Raw genomic sequence first — 9,184 nt, forward strand, 5'->3', positions numbered from 1 at the left:
TGCAGCTACTAGAGGTTAACCATCCTTCCTTGGGGTGATGCGTGTTCCCATTCAGAGGAAGGATCACAAACAAGAAGCAGGATCAATGACCTGAGCCCCAGAAGCATTTCCTACTCCGGTGGTTCTCAAAGTGTGGTGCAGGGGACTCTAGGATCACAAAGTCAAAACCACTTTCATAATAATACCAAGATGCTATTTGCTGCTTTTACTCGCACACTTTCAGGAGTATACAGTGGAGTTTTCCAGAGGCGATATGACATGTAATATTGCAACAGCCAATGCAGAAGCAAGATATAAGAACCCTCAGTTCAGTTCAGTTCAGTCGCTCAGTCGTGTCCGACTCTCCGCGACCCCATGAATCACAGCTAGCTGCTACTTATTAAAACTGATATGAAAGAGATTTGCAAAAATATAATACAATGACACTCTTCTCAGTAACATTCTATTTTGAAAGGTATGGTTATTTTCATAAACACATATCAACATATAACGCAAGCATGTCTGTGTGCTCAGTCATACCAGACTCTTTGCTACCCACAAGGACTGAAGCCCATCAGGCTCCTAAGTCCATGGGATTCTCCAGGCAAGAATTCTGGAGTTGGGTGCCATTTTCATATCCAGGGGATATTCCCAACCCAGTGATCAAACCCACATCTCTTATGTCTCCTGCACTGGCAGGTGGATTCTTTACCACTATTTTTAAATGAGATACTAAATATATTGAAAAATTGTTTTAGTTATATATGATAAATATTGTGACACATAACCCACATAAAAGCTCCTTAATATACTAATTTTTATGAGTGTGTAGGGGAGTTTGAGAACTGCTGAGAGGCTGTTTCCGACTCTCTGCCCCATCTCCGCAACACACACACACACACACACACACACACTCACTCACTCACCCACTCCTCCCTGGGTCTGTGAATCTTTAGGATGGACTCTGTCCCCACTGCTGAGAGGCTGTTTCCGACTCTCTGCACCCATCCCCGCAACACATACAGACACAAACACACTCACTCACTCCTCCCTGGGTCTGTGAATCTTTAGGACTCTGTCCCCACCCCTTCCACCCAGGGTCTCTTTCCCCCCGCACTCCATTTCCTCCTTACCACCTGGTGTGGACTCCCCGATCTGCCGGAACCCCAGTGGGAAATTTCCCTACCTCGCCACCCCCAGCTCGACGAGGACTCCCCGGCGAGGCCCGCACACCCTCCTCGGGGGTAGGACTCCCCGCTTCAGTGTGCCGGGACAAGTCGCAGCGTGGATTCTCCCGGCCGCCCCAACAGCCTCGCCGACTCCCGGGTGAGGCCCGTACAAGCTCGGCGCGGACTCTCCCGGCGGCCGGCACAGCCGGGCGAAGGAGGCCGAGGAGAGCCATTTCCAGTCCCAGCCCCGTCCTCGGCGCGGCCCCGGCTGGGAGCAGGGCGGAGGGGTCAGTCCCCAGGAACTAGTCCCGATCCTCCGGCTGCCTTCCCGCTCCCCCCGATCTCCCCTGGGCGGCCCGGCGCGCTGCAGCCCGGCTCGGGGAGGCGGCCCGGGGTTCCGCCGACCCGCATTCCCCCGCCGGGGCAGGGCGGCAGGCGCTCGGGCCCGGGGAGCCGGGTTGGGCCTCGTCGTACTCACCACGGACTGCACGGCGGACTCCGACTGGCGCGTGGAACCAGGCTGAGGCGCTCTCTCGGGCTGAGTCCAGCGGCTCGCGCCGCTCCGCCCCCTGTCGCCGCTGGGCCGCCGGTCGAGGGGCGGGGCCAGGCGGGGCCTGCGGGCAGGGCGGGGCCGGGGCCCGCGGGCGGGGCGGGGCCGCCAGCCGAGGGGCGGGGCGGGGCGGGGCGGGCGCGGGGCGGGGCCGGGGCCTGCGGGCGGGGCGGGGCGGGGCGGGGCCGGGCCAGGTCCTGCGAGCGGGGCGGGGCCGCCGGCCGAGGGGCGGGGCCGGGACGGGGCCTGCGGGCGGGGAGACCTGGCCCGGGAGGGAAGAGGGGTAGCTTGGGGTCAGAGGCAGGAAGCCGCCTCCGGACGGGATCCTTCTTCCATGCCGGCCCAGGCCAGGGACACGCTCACTCTTGAACGTGGAGTGTGACTGCCCAGCTCGCAGGGAGGGAGCTGAAAGGGCAGGTTAGAAATGCAGATTTTAAAACTGATTTGACCATCACTGTGGAGGCGTCCCTGTCCGACACCCCGGTACGTGGTCACCTCCCCTCTCTCCCCTTTGCCCCCACCCCGCCCCCACCTTAGCGCCTGGCAAAGCGAGTCCAGTGACTGCCAGGACTTCAAAGTTTCCATGGTTATGGAGTGCAAAGTTTCAGTGTTTAATTTTTTTTAAATGTCTAACAACACTTACTAATGCAGGCTGTTCACTTGGCAGAAGTCAGAAATGACTGAGTTGACTCAGAAGGCCTTGGTCACTGCACCTACTTTCTCTAGGTTGGTTGGAGTCGTGCCTGCTCAGGCAAATTTGACTGATTAGATCTTTCTAGAGAAAAGGTGAGGTTTTTGCCCAACTTCGATGAAGAGTTATTGTAGTTTTCTATTTTGAGTCTATGGATATACGGCTTATAGAAGGAATAAGTAGTGACTATCCCCATAGGGGCCAACCTGTGTAACGCAGCATTTTCAGCTTCCCAGGTGAGGTTAGTGATAAAGAACCCACCTGCCAATGCAGGAGACATAAGAAAAACGGGTTCATAACCCTGGGTCAGGAAGATCCCCTGGAGAAGAAGGAAATGACAACCCACTCCAGTATTATTGCCTGGAGAATCCCATGGACAGAGGAACCTGGCGGCCTGCAGTCCATGGGGTTGCAAAGAATCGGACACCGCTGAGCAACTAACACTGCCACTACTATATTCAAGTTTGAAGAAGGACATCTTTACTGTGTAGCAAACATTGCTTCCCAGGTGGCTCAGTGGTAAAGAATCCACCTGCCAATGCAGATGGAGACGTGGGTTGAATGCCTGGGTCAGGAATATCCCCTGGAGGAGGAAATGGCAACCCATTCCGGTATTCTTGCTTGGAGAATCCCCATGGACAAAGCAGCCTGGCGGGCTATAGTTCATGGGGTTGCAAAGAATTGGACATGACTGGGTCACTGAGCGCACACACACACACACAACAAGCGTTATATTTTATTATACGGGAGAAGACTTTCTTCCTACCCACTTCCTTAACTGTTTCCACTCACATTCATTGAACAAACTTCCCTTGAGTGGACCGGGGTCCCCTTAGAGAGTATGTGGGGAAGGCTGACAGGTAGGGAGGAAAGACATCCAGATAAATTTTGATTCTTAACCAAGGCAGCCCTTCACAAAGCAAAATTTCTTAATGTTCAATGATAACATACATGTAATAGGAGAACTGGTAATCCTTGGCAAGAAATAATTAAATCGGAACTATAAAAGGGATTGAGATTTATTAGTAAACGCTCTGGCCAGAACTGTGAAGGGAAAACTTCTCACATCAGCCTGCCCTTTTGCTCTTGGGCCTGTCGCCAGGGATGTGCAGCTTGCAAACCCCAGTTACCTCTCTCCTGTTCTTGCCCTTGCTGACTGCTCTGGGGCATTTGATACTGGTAACAGGTCTTCCCTTGAAATTTTAACCTCCTTTTGGCTTTGGAGGCTTCTCCTCTCATGACTCACCTCTTCTTCATTTGGCCCCTCTTTCTTAGGCTCTTTCAGTGCGTTCTTTCTCTTCTCACTACATGTAACTCCGTACACTGATGAAGTCTTCATCATCTATTTTCTCTCTGTGCAGAGCTAAAGTCTGCTCTGTCTCCATCATTGACCTTAACCCCCTTCAGATCTCCACACTCTGACAGCAGCTGTTTGTGGAGGATTAGCACTTGAGTATTCCCAAGGCCCTTGCCATACTTCACATCTAAAGTGGCAGTTCAGTGTCTTCTCTTGCCGTCTGTCCGTCCCCTCCCACTCATCCAGTTTCTTCCTCATCCTGAATCCCACATCCTGGATATTTTATCGTGTATTGAGAAAGCTAAACATTTACGGGGGTTCGAACCACATCACTATACTCCTCCGAAGTTCACCTGATGTATATTTCTGTCATTATACAGAAGATTCTGCCAGTGACCCAGAAGCGTGTGTAGACTTGAAGGGCCTTCAGAGAGGAAGCCATCCAGGTGTGGGACCTGCCCACGCACTGTGGATCTGCTCCAGGGGCCAGTGGCAGAAGGGCCTTTAGTGAGGTAACAGCCTTACCTGACAGAAGCTTCTGTTACTATTAAGGGAATCCTAAGGCTTTGGTTGGAGACCTGTTAAGCTCTGAGGAATGCCTCATTGTACTTCACAGTGACTTTAGTTACGTGTGTAAACTGGACCATCCTAAAAACTAGACACCACCTTTGCATCTTGCTTGGTAGTTCATAATGCATTTTCACACGTATTATCTAATAGAAAGGAAGTGGTGTAAGAGAAAGGCAGTCTACGAATTTCCCTAGTGGTCCAGTGGTTAAGACTGTGTTTCCACCACAGGGGGCAAGGGGTCGAGTCCTCACTGGGAACTAAGATCCTGAATGCTGTGCTGCTGCTGCTAAGTCACTTCAGTCGTGTCCGACTCTGTGCGACCCCATAGATGGCAGCCCACCAGGCTCCACTGTCCCTGGGATTCTCAAGGCAAGAACACTGGAGTGTAGGAATGCCAAAGAGAGAGAAAGGCTTGTCCCTGTACTGCACTCTTAGGGAGACTGAGTGTGAGGGTCTGACCACCCTTTGAGTAATACCAATGGCATTTCCGAGACTGTGTTAGAATCACCAGAGGAAACATCAAAAATACGGCCTCCTGCATCCCCACCTTGTAGATTTAGGTGAGGAGTGGGATCTGAGCTCAGAGTCTGAGCACTCTGCATACTGCAGGAGATCCTGCTCCAGCATGTCCACAGATCGGCCCCAGGGAGCTGCTACCTGGAGACACGTCCTCCATGAAGGTGGGACCACGTTAGTTTGCTCATCACCTCTAACAGGAAGCCTGGCACATAGATCCTCAACGCAAGTCTGCTTATTGCCCTCTGCTCTGTGCTCTACGCTGGCCTGCATATTCTTCTGTGTTCTCTAGCATAGCAGAGGGGGAGATATCTGTATGTCAATGAGTGAAGTATAAGGTAGTCCCTCCTAAATTCCTGGGCTTCCCTGGTTGCTCAGATGGTAAAGAATCTGCCTGCGAAGCAGGAGACCCTGGGTTGATACCTGGGTCAGGAACATCCCCTTGAGAAGGGAATGGCCACTTACTCCAGTGTTCTTACCTGGAGAATTCCACGGGGTTGCAAAGAATTGGGCACAATGACTCAAAAATGCCTAAGTTCATCACTGAGCTTGTGTCTTCCTCATACCAGAGAAAGTTTGAAATAAATGTTTTCTGTTCCTGTTTTTGAAAAAATGCTACGTTCATAACAAGAAAAGGCAGTTCTTGGGCTCATCTTGGCCCCCTACAAATACCACTGCCGTGCCCTCCATGCCTGGCAAAGTCTTAATTTTTGTGCTCTCTTTCTAACCACCTAAGTGCCCGAATTCTTGAGCTGCTTTGCCAGGGAACCAGGATTCCCTGGCCATTTGCTTTTCAATTAAGCACTGTTCCCCTCCACGAAGTTAATAATAAAAGCCAAATGTGATTAAAGGTCCCATTGACTCCACAACAGCTCTTTGAGCTAGAGGCATTGTTATCATTTTGCAGCTGAGGAAACTGGGATTCAGAGTGACTGTATGATTCAGGTCACATAACTTATAAATGGTGATGTTAGGGTTTGATGAAAGGCTGGTCTTATTCTGGAGCTTGTGCTTGACACTCTGTGCAACCAAATATACTTGTTTAGGACTTCGCTCGGAGAAGGCAATGGAACCCCACTCCAGTACTCTTGCCTGGAAAATCCCACGGACAGAGGAGCCTGGTAAGCTGCAGTCCATGGGGTTGCAAAGAGTCGGACACGACTGAAGTGATGTAGCAGCAGCAGCAGGACTTTGCTGGTGATCCAGTGGTTGAGAATCTTCCTGCCAGTGCACGGGATATGGGTTTGATCTCTGGTCTGGGAAGATCCCACATGCTGCAAGACAGCTGGGCCCATGCGCCTCAGCTACTGAAGTCCATGCTCTAGCGCCCATGCTCTGCAAAAGAGAAGCCACCACAATGAGATGCCTGTGAGTTGTCACTGGAGAGTAACCTCTGCTCACCACAATTAGAGAAAACCCTCATGCAGCAGCGAAGACCCAGCACAGCCAATAAATGAATTTTAAAAGTATATAATTATTTAAATGAAATCATTAGATACTCTGAGGTTAGAAGTTACTAGTTCTTTGCAGACAAGAATAGGAACTTACATGGTCCAGGAGGAAACTTTGGTCTGTTCCTATATGGTCTAAAATTCCTTATTCATTTATTTTCAGGCCTGTGTCTCCCTGTTTGACAGTCTGGAGTTCCCTGCTACAGCTCTGTAATTTAGGTGCACACGGGTAAAGACGCTCTCCATCCTGGGGATAGAGGTGTTAGAAATATCACAGTCATAGTACTGTTCCAAGTCCGCTGCTACTGACTTATTTAATATTTTTCTCTGCATAATGATCTGTAATAAGTCTTTCATTGCTGAACATATTGTTGTTGTTATTCAGTTGCTTAGTTGTGTCTGATTCTTTGTGACCCCGTGGACTGCAGCACCCCAGGCTTCCCAGTCCTTCACTGTCTCTCAGAGTTTGCTCAAACTCAAGTCCATCGTGTCGGTGATACCATCCAACCATCTCACCTTCTGTCGTCCCCTTCTCCTCCTGCCTTCAATCTCTTCTAGCATCAGGGTCTGTTCCAGTGAGTCAGCTCTTCACATCAGGTGGCCAAAATATTGGAGCTTCAGCTTCAGCATCAGTCCTTCCAATGAATATTCAGGACTGATTTCTGTTAGGATTGACTGGTTTGATCTCCTTGCAGTCCAAGGGATTCTGAAGAGTCTTCTCCAACACCACAGTTCGAAAGCATCAATTATTCGGTGCTCAGCCTTCTTTATGGTCCAACACTCAAATCCACACATGACTACTGGAACAATCATAGCTTTGACCATACGGATATTTGTTGGCAAAGTGATGCCTCTGCTTTCTAATACGCTGTCTAGGTTTGTCATAGTTTTTCTTTCAAGGAGCAGGTGTCTTTTAATTTCATGGCTGAACATATACTTGATATTTATGTTGTACCTACTTGTATTGTAAATGCGCATGAGGTCCAGAAGAGATTCTTGCATTCAGGGACTGTGGCAGGTAAAGAGGCAATCTCTGTTCTTTTCCCAACAGTCCTGCAAAAGAATATAAAATCTGAGAGGAAATGGAAATTACAGCTTTAAGGACTTAAAAGGTGGCAGCTTGGAAAGGCAGTTTGCCAGTACAATATCGCCACCTGCCGGATTCAGGCCCTAAGTACACCCATTTTAAAAGAAGCAGCAATTGGTGTGTTGCCAAGTGCTGGTTGAAGATGAATGCCTGGTCCTTACATAAAGGGCTTAGGCCTCTGCAACCTGATGTCCCCGTTCCTGGGCGAGCTAGCTCAGACTTGACAACCAATAAGGAAAAAGTTGGAGTTCCCTAGTAGCTCGTCAGTACAAAATCTATCTGCAATGCAGGAGATGTAGGTTTGATTCCTGGGTCAGGAAGATTCCTTGGAGGAGAAAATGGCTACCCACTCCAGTATTCTTGCCTAGGAAATCCCATGGACAGAGGAGCCTGGTGGGCTATGGTCCGTGGGGGTCGCAAAAGAGCTGGATATGACTTAACGACTTAACAACAAGGAAAAAGTCCAGTCTACTTACTTGTTAAATGGAGATTGTATGGCCTGGTCCCAGAAGTATCTTAGTTTATTTGAAAAAATGGTAATTGCTAATAGCTTACAGTGAACGGTGCTGCTGAATTCATGGTCTCTGAAGGAAAAGATTTAACTCTGGACCAAAGTCAGTCTCAGTCACTCAGTGCTTTGTGTAGATTTTATTTAAAGTGAAAGTGACAGAAAAAGCTTCTGAGGTAGACATCAGAAGGGGGCTGGCAAGCACCTGCCTCGCTAGTTTAAGCAGGGCCTTATGTACTTCTCAATTAGTGGCTGAGAATAGATAAAAAATACCTCAAGACTGTGAGAATTGCACCCAGGCCCTTTCCTACAGCATACATTCTGGGATGACATCAGCACGAGATTAGCTAGAAGGAACAGGTTAACCCAGAGCTCAAGGCTGTGGAAGTTTTACCTAGGCCTTCTCCCATAACATTCATCCAAAGCCCAGAAAAGAAAAAAAAAAAGGCATGCTGCTTACAAGGCCTACTTGTCTAAGGCAAAAGAATGTGAGAAAGAATGTTCACCTTCTCCTTAAAGGGCCTTAGGCTTGGACTGCTTATCAGCCTGCCTAAGCTAACTCTCTCATTGCTTTGGAGACACTTTGTTCTCCATTATGCCACCTGAAATGAATCCATCAGTTTATTGGGCCCTTTGTTCACAGAGGCTCGTCTTAATGCCTGGTTCACTGATGGTTAGGCTAAGTTGCATCCTGTTAGTGCCCACTGGCCTGCTTCCGATGTTCGGTTGCTGCTCAGTATATGCCATCTTGGAAACTGGTATGGTTCTCCACTCACTGGGCAGAACTCAAGGCCATTCTCATAATTCTGACCAATACTCCTTTTGATGAAAGAAATTTTTTTTTTAAAATTGGTCCTTGGGATTTTGCCAACCATTTAGCCTACTGGTCTACTATCTGACCTGCCACTTGGCGTATGCATCGATTAAACAACCTGGCTTCTCTGGTGGGATCACTTTAGGCCCAAAATGTGTGAGGGTGGGGATGGTTAATAAGCTTTTTGTCCTGTAGGTCCACCACTACCGCTGGAGTCAGATAAGAGCTGCAGCTGGCATTCTGTGGACGTGGCTGGTCCTGAACTCATCTGCCTGACGACAGATGCTCTTGCTGTCATCGGTAGCAGCTCTCCATGTGGACCCCCCTTTAAGCAGGTACAGCCTTGTTTCATTGTGACTGTTATAAATTCATGTGCTTTTCTGATCCTTGAGAGGTCTTTGGTTATGCTGTGTATGGAAAAGGCGTCTACAACCACTTACAACACTGCCCATGTGATGTAACCAACGTTAAAGCTGATCCAAATCAAGTTTATGGAGAAGAAAATGATAACCCACTCCAGCATTCTTGCCTGGAGAACCCCATGGACGAGGA

At 49.3% G+C, this 9,184-nt stretch overlaps 1 protein-coding gene across 1 annotated transcript in view; it reads right to left on the minus strand.

Annotated features, from left to right (window-relative positions):
* The window catches only part of ACO1 (aconitase 1), a 70,266-nt gene extending 68,528 nt beyond the window's left edge, over positions 1–1,738 (minus strand). Inside the window, exon 1 of the mRNA XM_055428108.2 lies at positions 1,627–1,738. The gene's annotated coding sequence lies outside the window, so the exon portion shown is untranslated. The remainder of the gene's footprint in view (positions 1–1,626) is intronic.
* Between the last annotated feature and the right edge of the window lie 7,446 nt (positions 1,739–9,184).

Source organism: Moschus berezovskii, chromosome 7 (assembly GCF_049115385.1).
Source record: "Moschus berezovskii isolate FMDL1 chromosome 7, NW_MosBer_1.0, whole genome shotgun sequence".
NCBI lineage: Eukaryota > Metazoa > Chordata > Mammalia > Artiodactyla > Moschidae > Moschus > Moschus berezovskii.